Consider the following 15,311-nt stretch of genomic DNA (forward strand, 5'->3'; position numbering starts at 1 on the left):
ATTATTACAGACAAAAAGGGTTGTCAAATCTAACTATTCAATTTTTCTTATTTCACGATTCAACGTTGTGGTACTGATAAAAATTATATTCTACCCTTATAACTTCATAATATTGGAACAAACGAAAGAAAAATCTTAGGAAATTGCGGTGCTTGCGTATGAATAGACCTAAGATGGATCCAAAGGGAGGGGGATATTCATTTTGATGACCGTGGTGTTTTAACCATCGGAACGAATAATTTTTTTTTAATTTGAATAGTATCATAATTTAAACATACTAATAAATTATAATCTGTGTCACAAACTCTTCCAAAAGGAATGAGAAAAAAGAAGAAACTTGGATACACGTTACAGTAAATTTGAATAATATGACGCATAAAATAGATATATCAGTTATTATCAAGAGCATAGGATTATCCCGAAAAATGGCCTTTTGTTGATGCCTATTTTTGTTGATGCCTATATAATGAGAGGCCTATTTTGTTATAACAAATATAATAAAATTAACACAATAAATAATAATTAAGACATAAATACAAAAAGGAAGATAAAATGAAATAAAAATTTGAATGAATTTATAAAGAATATGATACACCTATTTCGAATAAATATATCATTTATTAAAAAAATTATTCATCCTAATTTTAATATTGATAGCACACTGAATTCAATAAAATAAATAGCGACCACAAGAAAAAAACTTATCCAAAAAGACGAAGAAACATGGAAGAAACTTGGAAACTTTTTTCTTTGGTGCACAGCACTATTGGATTTGGTTCATCTGAAGCTGTGGAAGCAAGTGGCCTTGAGCCGTATGTTGAAACACCGTCAGTGACAGGGTTGACAACAAATAATACCATAGTATTGGGTTTGGTTTGGGGGTAGCTTTCGTAAGCCAGTGGGGACTTATAAAATAATACTGTTGAAGGTTTGGGGCTGTCAATGGGTTTAAAATGGGAGTGGTTTGTGATTGTGTCAAAAGCTGATTTTGTAATTGGCTTAAAACAGGACTGACTTGTTCTGGTTCAAAATTTGGGACTGTCGATTTTTTCCGATTGGGAGTTCGTTTTTCTGAATGCCATACTTGTTTTGTGTGTTGCTGGTCAGAAATGGGTTTTGCGATAGCACAAAATAATTACCGGGGTATGATGGTGCACTACAAACAACCAATTGAACTTTTCATCTATTTACATTTTCAGTTACTGAGTTGTCACTCTGTGTCACACAGCTATATATTATAACCAAATGAAATTAAAACAAAGTTTTGATTTATTGGAATTAAATTAAAGTGTTAAAGTAAAGCTGGACCCAAAATTATTTCGTGTGCTTTTTGCGCAAAGCCCCTCACTGTTTACTCTGAAGTTTGAGCTTTTGTCCCATTTTCCAACAACTGCTGAAAAAAAGGACAATAGAGCTGTATAAGAAGTCTTCTAAATCACAATGAACCAATAGCGTAACGAGTGAGGGCTCGTCTAGGGGGATTCTCCCTAATATATGCAGTACGCTGTGTTCGTTTAAGTTTTAATGTCGCTTTTAACTTTCATTTCGTATTTTTTTTTATATTAAATCCAAAATCAATAGAAACAAAGTTATCAAATAAGTCTTTTACATGGTCCTCCTCAAACCCTCCTCCTCAAATTAAAGTGTTTTTAGTCCTCCTCCGCCCCTCCTTGGAAAGTATTTAGATTTAAAATCTAGTATGCCAACCAAAATTCGGTATTCCTTGTCATTTTTTGGGCTGCAGACCAATATATAAAACATCTCCTTGATTTATAGCCTAAATTTAATCACTTTTATGCCTAAAATAACCTGAAATAATTGATGTGAAAATAGGTTTTTAACTAAAATGTTTTATTGCTTAAAAAAATAAATTTTAACAAGGAGATGTGTCCTAATTTTACAAAAAGGGCTATGTGACATAATTTTTTAAATTAATTAAAAAAACTTTTTCCACAAAATAAGTTTTTCAAAGAAAAGTAAAGAACTCCATTAAACAAAAAATGAGCAAAAATAAAATTAAATAATTTACCAAGCTCGAAACTACCACAAATCAGCATCGATAAGTAAATGAAACCCAAAATGAACAGATTATTAAAATAAATAACCGAGTCAAACTCATAACGAATATAAATTAACATAAGTTGGGTTCAAACCTTCTGTGCCTTCCCAAGGTCAGAACAAAATTTGCTCTTTACTGAAAAAAATACAAATGAATTTGCATTGTCAGTTTAGTATACATATACTGATACTTAGTAATCAAAATGTTAAAATTATTTTATTTATTAAAGTTATAAAAGTAAAAACATTTATATTTTTTTCAGTAAAGTGCAAATTTTGTTCTGGCCTTGGGAAGGCATAGGGGTTTCGCGCCCAACTTATGTTAATTTCAGCTCGTTTTGAGTTTGACTCGGTTATTTATTTTAATTTCTGTTCGTTTTGGGTTTCATTTATTTATCGATGCTGATTTGTGGTAGTTTCGAGCCTGGTAGATTATTTGATTTTATTTTTGCTCATTTTTTGTTTAATCGCGTTCTTTACTTTTCTTTGAAAAACTGATTTTGTGGAAAGAGTTTTTTTAATTAATTTCTGTTCGTTTTATATTGACATAGTCTTTTCAGAGAAAAAGATAATAACACTTTAAATCTTTCCGTTTTTTAAGACTTTATAGTTTGGCCTGCTATTTGTATGCCGGAGAAAAATTTTCAGCAATTTTTAACCACATACATCATTTTAAAAATCTGGACACAAATAGTACTGTTTAACTTAGTTTCATACCTCCTCTAGTTGAACTAAAATGGAAAACTTGATACCATTCGCAAAAAAAATCTATTTACTTTCTTTGATAGCTTTGATACACTTACACTATTTTGATTTGGTTAAACTTTAAGAGCAGAAGTAGCCTCGAAAGTTTGAACATAATACCCTCAGTCGGTCTCGGGATACTGCTGAGATGCCTTATTGGGAATTAGCATTATCACAGCGCATTTTGATTTAATCTTAACGCAACATTTAGTTTTTAAACATAATGGGCAAATGGGAGGGTAGGAGTGGAAGGAGGATTAGTTGCCCTCCAATGACTTTCGACTATTAAAAAGGCACTAGCCCTTTCTATTTTCAATCGAATGAGCCCCTTTCGAAGTTTCCATGACAACTCCTTCGATACGAAGTGCCCTGGTCTAAACAACAACAAAAACAAAAACATTACTAATCACTTTCGACTATTAAAAAGGGCACTAGTGTACCGTGAGTAGTCTGTGATATATTTAAAATACAAAAAAATAAGATTCTTTCCTTCTAAAGATAATCCCGACATAAATTAAACTTCCTCTAATTAAGTTTAAATCTCGTTTCAAAAAGAAAAATTGTTAATCGGCAAAAAGAGAAACTACAGTTTAGCCTCACGATGCTAGACGGTTTTAAATTTCGCTAAGATATTTGGCAATAAAAAAACTACTAGATACATAGTCCACAGGAAGCTTAAGTTATGAAAGTTTAATCATCAAAAATATTTAAAACAAATTATTGGATGTTCAGTGAGCATAATGAAGTGAGTTTGCAAACATTAGTACAAGGTAGCGGCCCCCTCCACAGGACTTGGGCCAACCGTGAAAAATCTAGTAGAGCGCAGAAGCTGTATTTGTGTGATACGATAGTCAAAAAAGTGTTTTTCGAGGCATTCGTAAATCAGAATTATTTCTATTGGCATTCGGTTGTCATAATCTTTTCAATTCTTTTGTCAGAACTATTGTTGGACATTCATTTGTCTGAATTATCATTATACAATCATTGTAGAGATTCGGTCATTATTATCTCTGCCCTGTTGTTGTCAATTGAAGCGAAGCACTGTTGTACACCTAAATGTTAGTCTCAATAAAACTATTGCTTTTCTATTTGTGTTCGTTTTATTTATAAGTCTGTATCTAATCACACAGCAGGTAATTAGTTCACATGTCTCCATTGGTAGCGCTCCCAGGAATCTGATTTCTACATAACATAAGAGGTAATTGATTTCGAGATAACCCAAGGAAAAGAGGTTACATTTATATAGTTACGTATTTTATTTTCTCGCTTTCAACGTGTGGCGCGGTCACCACTTTATACATTCCCCCTCCATTGCACTCGGTGCAGCCCTCAACGGCACGATATAAGCTATAACTACTCGGACGATGCGCGCGTAAAATTCCCAGCCGGACCTTTTGATTTTCTTATTATTTTTATAGCTTGCTTAGCCTATTACTTAGCTTAAGAAAAATCCCCCCGGAAGAACCGGCGCGTCTCATATTCACCCGGCGGACTTCGTATATTCACCCGGCGGAAATGGCGCGGTCGTAAGCTTGGAAGCTTGGAGAAAAAAAAGTGATTAGACCTATTGCCGCTAAGCTATTATAGGAAAACCCTTTAGATTATCTCATTGGAGATAATAGCATTCCCCAAGTAGATTAAGTGAACAAATTATTTTGAGTTAATTCAAACGCAAAAATGTCAGAGGAATTAAGCGAACTATTAATAGTACAAAAGTTGGTCGCGAAAAATGTAGAAATAGCAAAATCTATTCCGCAATATGAAGGACAAACAGATATCGACGAATTTAATATCCAATTGGCCCAGTTTGTAGAATTAACAAAAACAGAGCTAGAAATGTTAGTCGGCATGCTCCTATTAAGATTAAAAGGCAGGCCTTAAGCTTCCTGAAGCAAATTGAAAATACTATTGGTGATGACAGCAGCTTGCCAATAAATACGGTGGACAAATTTTTAACGGCATTTAAACATAGATTTATCGAAACCAGTTCTACAAATAAATTAAAACACGGAATGGTATGCTTTGACCATTCTCAAAACGTAAGAGAATATCTTGATCATATACGGATTTCAGTAGAAGCAAAATACGGAAAAGGTTCAGAAGAATTGTATGAAAAAGTCATACTAAATACCTTTTTGCACGGGCTACCCCAAAAACTATATAGAATGGTAATATCCAAAAATATTCAGACGTTGGATCTTGCAGTTCAGGAGGTAAAGCAATTGATCGAAGTTGATACGATGGTGGCAAATCACAGTAAAGCAAAAATAAATAGCCTAGGCGAATCAAACGCAAACCTGACCTTCAAGGGCGATCAAGCGTCTCCCAATTTCTTTTCAAAGGACAACTCCCCAGTGCCGCAAAGAAATAGAACGCAAGAACCCGCTAGGCAGAAAACAGTACGTTTTCAGCCTGTCAAACAAATTAGTAATTAAAATAACCCTATAATAATAAGATGCTATATTTGTTATCGTATTGGGCATATCGCGAGAGAGTGCCGTTATGTCCCCAATGACACACCAAGGATCACCGTCGGTAAAACGCAAAATTATGGCAACCATTTGTTCGGAAGAACAAATTTTAGCGCCAGTGGTACACTAGGCTATAGCCAGGGAAGATTGCGGCAATCACTACCTTACAACGCGGACCAACCAAATTTGTACAATCCTCCCCCCAATCGACAAATTAATTACCGATTTGAAAACTCAAATACTCGCCAAACACAATATAGTGCAATAATGGTATATAGAAATCACTAAAATTTGCTAACGGAAAATGAACAGTTTTCAAGCCGACGGCAAATAGTTAATTGGTCGACGGGAAATGAAAATTTTTCAAGCCAACGGCATTGGCAGTCAGCACCAGCAGCCGGCACTGACGCAAGAAATCCAAACTACCGTGATAATACATGGCGAAGGCAGACAAATGTATATCAATTAGATAAGCCTATGGAATCTCACATGTCTGAATCTCTATTGCAGACACCGACGTACGAAATAAAACCACGGGGAAACGCGTCAGGCCCCTCAGAAGAATAAATTGGACCCAGAGGGTGCCCAGAATATTTTATAGATCCAAACCAATAATAGTACCGTCCTTTAGTGAGAGAAATAACAAGTTACCAATATTTAATGATTTTTGTGTGGCAAATGTTTACTTTAAAGCTTTAATTGACAGTGGTGCAACGATTAGTATTATAAACTCATGCGTATTTAATATGTTGCCTCCGCATATTAGGCGACAGAGGAATCCTAATAATCCCAATTTAACTAGCGTGATAGGGAATGAATTGGATGCAAAAGGTTCAATTCGCCTAGACATAAAAAGGGATAATAGAATTTTTCCGACAAATTTTATAATATGCAATAACTTTCCGTACAAAGCCATTATCGGCGCAAATTTTTTAAGGTCTAATAGAGTACTATTAGATGTAGCAACCAAAAGGCTTGTCTACCCGGCTAAGGTAGGGGAAGGAATTTCTACCTTAAGAAATTGTAACAGAAGTTACGAAGAAAACGTAACAGTAAATAAAATTTCTGGCGGCAAAATGTTGCAATCTTTTGAACCTCATGTCTCGCAAAGAGGACATGGCATAATCAGAAATTTGTTCAATTATTCTGAGAGACATTGCAGAAATGAAGTAAATTTAAATAATAAGTGTATTAAATCAGAAAAAATAAAAATAGGAGATATGCGACAGTACAGGTCAAACGAAATCAAGAAATCAAACGCCGCAAGATGCCGCAATAACGCAGCATAGCGCCAGTATGAATCTAATAGACAATGAAAATACAGAGAAATTGTACGGGTTTGCGATACGGAAAACAAAGATCCCTCCCAAAACAATGCAAAGAATTCAAACATCACAGATGATTGAATGAGCCCTTTTGAAGTTTCTGCGACAATGCTTTCAAAAAAAAACTTTATATGCCCCCAGGGCATAACTTACAACTCTTGCCCTGATGGATGTGGGGGGAGGGGTTGTCATCCTTAAAGACCTAATTTCCAAAACTTTCAACTACGTTGAAGAAAATAGCTGTCTAAAAATTTTGATTGGATGTGTTTGGGGAAAAGGTGGGCGTGAGAGGGGGCTTTGCTGCCCTCAAACCAATTTCGACTATAAAAAAGGGTACTAGCCCTTTGAATTTCAAATCGAATGAGCCCTTTTTCAAGATTCTATGAAAAAGATTTCAATAAAAACCTTATATGCCCACAGGGCATAACTTATAATCCTTGCCCTGAGGTTTGTGGGGGATTGTCCTCCTCAAAAATATGTCTGGAAATCAACTACGCTGAACAAAATGGCTATTTCAAAATTTTTATTGGATGTGTTTGAGGGAATTATGGGTGTAGGGGGGGGCTAGTTGCCCTCCAACCACTTCCGACTAGAAGGGCAATATCCCTTTGAATTTCTAATCGAATGAGCTTTTTTGAAGTTTCTAAGACAACGCCTTCTTTAAAAACCTTAAATGCCCCCAGGGCATAACTTAAAACCCTTGCCCTCAGGGCTGTGGGGGAGTTTCCTCCTCAAAAACATATTTTCTATTTGGAAATCAACTACGCGGAACAAAATGGCTATCTCAAAATTTTGATGGGATGTGTTTGGGGGAATGATGGGCGAGGGGGGGGGCAAGTTGCCATCCAATCCCTTTCGACTATTGAAAGGGGTACTAGCCCTTTGAATTTCTAGTCGAATGAGCTTTTTTGAAGTTTCTACGACAACACCTTCTTTAAAAACCTTAAATGCCCCCAGGGCATAACTTAAAACCCTTGCCCTGAGGGTTGTGGGGGAGTGTCCACCTCAAAACATATTTTGTATCTGGAAATCAACTACGCTGAACAAAATAGCTATCTCAAAATTGTTTGTGGATTTGATTATAGTAGTGAGGGGCGTGGGGGGGGGCTAGTTGCCCTCCAATCACTTTTTACTATTAAAAAGAACACAATACACTCCAAATTGTAATCGAATTAACCCTTTTCGAAGTTTCTGCTACGGATCGTTCGATACGAAGTGCTCGGGTATGGAGAACCAAAAAAAACATATTGTGCCCATATCGTTCTTTACTTAGGCAGCACTAGCGCGCTGCTTATGATGGCTTGGTTTTACATGGGTCAATTATTCCCCTTGGCACCTCCCAGGAACTCGGCCATTATTTTTATATGCAAGGTTTAATTGAAGGGTAATATATAATAGAAAAAAAAACTGTCCCCAAAAGCAATAACTCTACAAGCTTTTGTCAATTATAGCTTTCCCCTTCCGATTTTGAAAAACATCTTTTTCGTTTTTGTTTTTTTTTAATTGAAAATACCATTTTTGGTATAAATTTACAACCACTCCAGGTCATAAGGAGACATGCAAAATAGTCCTAGTTAACATATTTTCCAGGGGAAGTATCTTTATCGTCACTTCTTTAACTGTTGTACAATTTTTTGTATAACACTTCACTTAACTTCATTTATCCGTTTTCAAATATTCTATATATAAGAAAGTTAAACACCATCACTGCCATCTACAAAAAGATACAAATATGCTAATATTGATAAATTTGAGTTAAGTTAGATTAGGTTAGGTTTGTTTAGGTTAGCTAGATGGCTCTTTGGTGTTTGTTTTATAAACGATTTTGAACGCTTCGAGAATTGACATAAATATTGAAAAATGTTATTAAAAAACTGGAAAAACAAGGAAAATAGTGAGGATAAAGGTGCCCCCCCTGGATAATAAGTTAACTAGGATTATTATGCATACCATGAAGTAAGAATTGTTTTCTTAAAGTGTTTTCTTATGACCTGGAGTGGTTGTAAATTTGTACCCCCTTTTTTGGTATTTTCGTTTAAAAATAAAGAAAATATTAAAATAATAAAATTACAAAAATAACGACACTTTTGTCTTATAGCCACCACACTCAAGATATCGTATCGCGAACATAAGACAGTAACCGGATTTCACCAAACTCAAGGTCTGGCATCCCGAACATGAGACAATAACCGGTTTCATGGTCTTTATACCAGACAATATTAGCTTTGGCTCGGTGGGAAACTACATACCAGAGCGTTAAACAATACATAATAAACAATACACACACATTAAACAAGCATTAAATTAAGCTGGCAGTCCTGCTTCCACACTCGTCTAGTGGCGGATGCTCACTGGCATATTTTTGGCACCAAGACAATGGCAAACAGACTGGCAGACTACATGGGCACCGGCAGGGGGGCCATGGCCCCCCTGGAAATTTGGGACTATAAAGTATTTATAAGGAAACCAAAAGAAAAAAGGCAGAATATGAAAAAACTATGGGGGAAATGTGTGTTGCCACATCGTTGACTGCCTTCCAGCAGATTTTGACTCTATAACGAAAGTGTAATAGCCTAACTATTGATAACACTAAATAAAAGAACCAACTATTTATGGCGATCCTAAATATGTATTTGTTTATTAGTACTTAGTGCAGTTATTAGTACACAAGAAAGTTCGTATAATTAAAGAAAACACAAGGAAAACAACTTAATAAGGGGCAATTTCAGTAAAAAAAAAATGCCGTCAACTTTTGCTTGCATTATCAGAGTATCCATGATCTGATATATGAAGCCACTATAATCAGAAATGTTTCCCCTGAACAGAATGCTGGGAATTTTTGTATTTTCCTCCTGAACGGATACGTTTTTTGTTTTTTATTATCATTTATATATTTTTCAGGAGTGATTGTATTTATCTATTTGTCACTTTGAAAAAGATTAAAATTTTCACAGTATGAAGTATAAAGGTGTCAAATATATTGGCTTTTGGTATTCAAAATCAAACTAAAAATATTGAATTAAAAATTTTTATTGGGTTTTCTTAGTCTTACGTTGAACAAACTACTTTGACTATAAACAATACTATAAATGACTATAAACACACTACTATAAACATGACTATGACTATATGACTATATATGACTATAAACAAACTACTTTGACTATAAACAATTGAGTCTACCGGCATTAAATATTTTGGTGTTTGATAACCAAGTTCAAAACTGTCGATATTGTTAAAAAATATCCGTCCAATGCTTCGGCATTGCTCAACAGAACTGAATGCTGGGAGTTTTTATCTTAGTTTTTTTTTTTAAGTAGGCTATTGTTTTTTGTTAAATCTTTATATTAGTTACTTTTTCAATTTTTATATACTTTTACTTTAATTGACATACTTTTTTCATTGCCTTTAGAAAAATGGTTGTAATCTTCATTAAATAAAAAAAAAGTTTTTTTCCACTGAAAGTAAGGATCAACATTAAAACTTAAATCGAGCAGAAATTATTACGTATGTAGGGAGAACTTTCCCCCTCCTCAAAACCTCGCTCTACACACTACAGTTTTTCGGCACTTTACAAAAGTTATTTATTGTTCTATTGTTCTAATTGTTCTAAACGACCCTTGTGTTTCAGGAGTTGTTTTTAAAGAATTCGCGCAAAATTTAGACTTTAGGGTAAAAAAACGAGGGGTTGAGGAAGGGGCTACCCCCCTCATATACGTAATAGCTTCTGTTCGTTTTAAGTTTTAATGTTGCTCCTTACTTTCAGTTTAAAAAAATTGCTTTTTTTATTTAATTTCTGATCGATTTTTTAATAACGCCAGGATACCTGGCTCAATATCCAAGGAAAAATCCCCCTCCGAACAGAAATATCCTCTGGGCAATTCAATCCAGGCAAAAATTCACGCCGGAAAATTACCCTTAACATCTCCTTGTCTAAAATTAAATCGGTAAAGAAAAAGCAAGACATATAAAGAAATTTGGTATAGGAATCATTCGTTGTTCAAAGCGAAAGGACCTGTGTGTGATTTGTATTACATTATCTAAAACCTGTTACCTACAAAAGCGCAGTGACCTATTGAATGAAATTGGATATGATTTGTTGGACATAATTAATGAATAATGAACTTGATATTGAATGAAATTGGATACAACAATTTTGTTGGATATTTGGACGGATGAACCGATCATAAGGTGATTCATAAGCTCACGTTGACCTACCTATTCAAAGTTAAGTGTAGTTTTTTGTCTATTTGATAATACATTTCAATGGTTCAGTTCGAAAAGGATGCTGTTGTTCTAGCAAAATACAGAAGTTATCCACCATGGCCCTGCCGAGTGTTGGACATAATTAAGGCCAAGAACAATAAAATATCTTACGTTGTATTTTGTTACGGAAGCCATGAAATCGTGACAACAACAGCCTCACAGTTTTCGAACTTTGTTAGCATTTCAAAGGAGGCTAAGAAGAAAAATGAATTAGGCGTTGCGAACGCTTTTGCGGAATTAGCTGATTTTCCTCATAAGCATCTTGAGATTACTGGTTCGAGTTTACCAAATACATCGGTGAATTCAGTAAACTCTGTTTTATTGGACTTGGACACACTTAAATCCAGTCTCTGTAATGATATTTAAAAATAAGTTTGCAAAAAAGTTTGAATGTAAAATAGGGCGGATATGTTTAACTATTTCGTTTCTCAGATTCACGACTCTATACTCGTTCAGTATTCGGCTAAGTTTGATGAGATTGAAAACAAACTACGGGCTCTTCAAAACGCAAACCTAGCCCTGGAAAATAGGGTTGAACAGCTTGAAGCACGTCTTGATGATATAGAGCAGGAAAAAAGACTGAATCAGCTCGCATTTCAAGGTGTTGACCACAGTGGGGGTCTTCCCATCTCTGAGTGTGTATTCAATGTGGTTACAGATACAATGCAAATTTCTGATTTTTCTTCGACCGCAGTAGTTTCTGTATTTAAATTTCGAGCAAATTATACTGATTCAGACACCATTGTAAATGCAAAAAAGCGTCCTTTACCTGTGTTGGTTGCGTTCAAGTCTGTTGAAATTGCAAGAAAAGTGTTTGCATGTAAGTCAAAGCTTGCTCGGTCGGGAATTTTTGTCACCGAGTACCTAACATCAAAAAAGAAACAGATTCTTGACTTGGCTAAAAGTAAGCTTGGAAACAGAAATGTTCGGTCGAATAACGGGACGATTTTTGGAAAAAACTCAGTGGGAGAGATCCGTAAAATTCGAGCTATGGCTGAAGTGGTTCGTTTGCCGAATCTGACCATATAATTTTGTGTTGTGTAAATTGTGTTGTTGAATTACTTGTATGCTTGTTTTCCTTTTTTTATTTTCTAGCCAAATTTTCCGTTCCTTTCGTTTCTTTCCCTTCTTCTTTCTGCCTATCAGTATGTTTTTTTGTCGTAAAGGTAATCACCCTCTTCAATCAGTGCGAATGTATATTATGATCCTTTGAATGAATTTGAAAAAAACCGGTTTATTCTTGGAAGCCAAGCTCGTGACACACTTGCGGGGGATGATGAATGCATAGATAATTTTTCTTTGACTTGTCGCCCTAGTAATTATGTGAATCCAAATAATCTTTATGAGTATTCAAATCCTGCGAGTGCAGAAAGAGCGATCGTTTTCTGGAATTGTCAAGGTCTAAGAATGGCATATTCTTCTTTATGTGAGATTTTAAGTTCGCTAGATAAGAAACCGTGTATTGTAGGTCTTTGTGAGACATTTGTTTCTAGAAGGTCACTGCCATGGGATTTTTCTTTCCCAGGATATATTTGCGAGCGAAGAGAACGGACAACCATGGAGCGGGGCGGTCTAGGCCTTTTGATTAGTGAAGGTACCCAAGATTGGGTTAGGGATGACCTTTCCCTGTGGCTTGAAGGTAGGGTCGAAACACTTTTCATTGAAATAAAAAATGAAGGGGAAAGAAACTTGATTTTGGGATTAATTTACAAAAATCCGTCATGTGATATTAGTTTTTTTCTTGATGAATTTGAACCATTGTTAGATAAAATTAATAATGAAAATAAAAACAAATTTATGATGGGAGATTGTGATATAGATTTACTATAAAAAGAGCGAATAGCTTAGATTTTGTTAATATGATGGTGTCACATGATAGTTTTCTTCTTGTGACTATTCCAACTCGGATTTCGCATCTCTCGGCATCTTTAATTGATAATTTTTTCTTTAATGGTGGATTGCTTGAAAGATCCCAAGCAGATGTGGTCGTGTCCGACGGCTCGGATCACCTTCTTTTAATAAGTAAAATAAAGCTAAATCAGTCAAAGGAAAATAAACGAAATGAAAGAACTTCGTTTTACCGTGAAATGGATAATAAAAACCTAAAGAGTTTTGCAAATATGATAGATGAAACAAATTTCTCGAGTGTAATAAAGGAAAAGTGTCCAAATACTGCATATGACCTATTCAGTGAGATAGTGACGAATGTAATGAATGAAACATGTCCCTTGCGAAGAATAAACACTAATAGAAATTTTCCTAAGAAACCATGGATATCAAAAGCTATTCTAGTTTCAATAAAGCAGAAAAACGAACTATATGTGAATTATTTAAAGGATCATTCAGATGATATCTATCTGAATATCTATCTGATCATTCAGATAGTTTTATAAAATTCAAAAGATTTCGGAATATTTTAAATTCAGTAAAACGGAATGCTCAGAAACTTTATTTCCAAAATGAATTTCATGAAAATCAAGGGGATATGAAAAATACATGGAAAACAATAAATAAACTTTTGGGTAAATTTCAGAGTAAGGAGGAGGTGAGAGTCATGGAGACTACAGGTGGTCGTCTTACTGATTCTCAAGACATATCTGAATTTCTGTGTGGTTATTTTGCAAATGAAGGAAAAAAACTGCGCAATCAAGCGCGGGCTAAACTACACACATCTGCGAGTTTTGGATCTGTCGTTAAAAGACAGCCTGTAAGTCAGAATGCCTTTGAGTTTGCAAGGTATTCGGAACGGGAAGTGGCACGATTCTTGGGTACGATGAAGTCAAGCTCTAGCGGGATGGACGAGTTTTCCCTGAAACTCATAAAGGCCGCAAAAACGAGTGTCTTACCTGTGTTGACGCACCTCATTAACCTTTCTTTAGATCTTGGAGTCTTCCCCGAAGCACTAAAGATTGCAAGAGTGATTCCTCTTCATAAAGGAGGTAAAAAAGATGACCCATTGAATCAAAGACCTATATCTATTCTCCCATTTTTCTCTAAGCTATATGAGAAAGTGGTACATGCCCGGTTAAATTATTATACTGAAAAGAATCAAATTATAATGGAAAATCAATTTGGGTTCAGAAAAGGGCTATCTATGGATATAGCAGTTCTGAAATTGGTTGATTGGATTAGTGATGCATTTGAAGCTGGTCTCATACCTGCAGCTGGGTTTTTGGATATGAAAAAAGCGTTCGATACGGTGGACCACTCAGAGCTTATTCAAGCTCTTGACTCGATTGGGGTGAAGGGTTCAAGTCTGGAGTGGTTTTCATCGTATCTACACAAACGGTATCAGATAGTTCAGAATGTGTCATCTTTATCTTCAAAAAAAAAAGTAGAGTGTGTGGTCCCACAAGGGTCAATCTTGGGACCTCTACTTTTCATTATTTTCATTGATCGAGTGAAACACTACCTGTCAGAGGCTGGTGTCATCCTGTTTGCAGATGACACTTTGCTCTTTCTGGCAGCGCCTTCACTTGATGTTTTATGTAATAAAATTCATAATGCAGTTTCTGAATTTCCAGCTTTTTCTCAGCAAAATATGTTAACCCTAAACTTTTCTAAAACCTTTTTCATGATATTTTCTAGACTTTCTTCTAGTGCTGGAAATGACCATATCACGGTTCATGAAAATGTGATAAAGAGAGTAGCAACAACGAAGTATTTGGGGTTTTTAATTGATGAAAACCTGTTATGGGAAAACCATTCCAGTGCAATAGCTGAAAAATTAAAAAAAGGCCTTGAGGTGATGCAAAGAATTAAAAATCTAGTCCTAAAAAAGATCCTGAAAATGATTTATTTTTTTTTATTTTACCCATATATTAGCTACGGATGCTCTATATGGGCAAGTAATTTTGTAACATGTTTTAAAAGAGTACAAAAACTTCAGAATAGAGCTGTAAAATTATTATCTGAATTTGATGATTCTGATGAGGTTCCTGCTTATGAGCATTTAAAAAGAATAAGTTAATGGATGTATCCCAAATTCGAGATTACCCAGTCGCGATTTTCTCGTGTAAATATTTGAATCAGCTGCTCACCCCTGCTTTTGAAAATATTTTTACTTTTAATAGAGACCTTCATGATCATAATGCAAGAAAAGCTGATGACTTAACTCATGAGTTTAGGAGCACCACTCGGGTATCTTTTGTGATTCGCCATTATGGTCCCCATGTTTGGAATATATTGCCCGAGTGTGTGAAAAATGCGCCTAGTCTTCCGGCTTTCAAGTCACGGGCAAAGACGTTTCTTTTATCTAGTGAGTGAATTTGGTGTTATGCCCACTCCAGGTTGTCATTCTATTTAAGGTATTTCCCCGATTTAGTTTTCCTTTTTTCTTTTTTCTTTTTTTTTCTATCTACTTCTTGTATCTTCCTCTTTATCTCTTTTTTAATTTATTCCTTAATCAGATAATTTTCTTGTGTGTTTAGTATCAAGGTATGAATGT

At 35.1% G+C, this 15,311-nt stretch overlaps 1 pseudogene; it reads right to left on the reverse strand.

Annotated features, from left to right (window-relative positions):
- Window positions 1-701: 701 nt before the first annotated feature.
- Window positions 702-10,860, reverse strand: LOC148940509 (uncharacterized; annotated as a pseudogene).
- Window positions 10,861-15,311: the final 4,451 nt, after the last annotated feature.

The sequence above is a fragment of the Artemia sp. Qi Xiang Cuo genome, chromosome 19 (assembly GCF_049724085.1).
Source record: "Artemia sp. Qi Xiang Cuo chromosome 19, ASM4972408v1, whole genome shotgun sequence".
NCBI lineage: Eukaryota > Metazoa > Arthropoda > Branchiopoda > Anostraca > Artemiidae > Artemia > Artemia sp. Qi Xiang Cuo.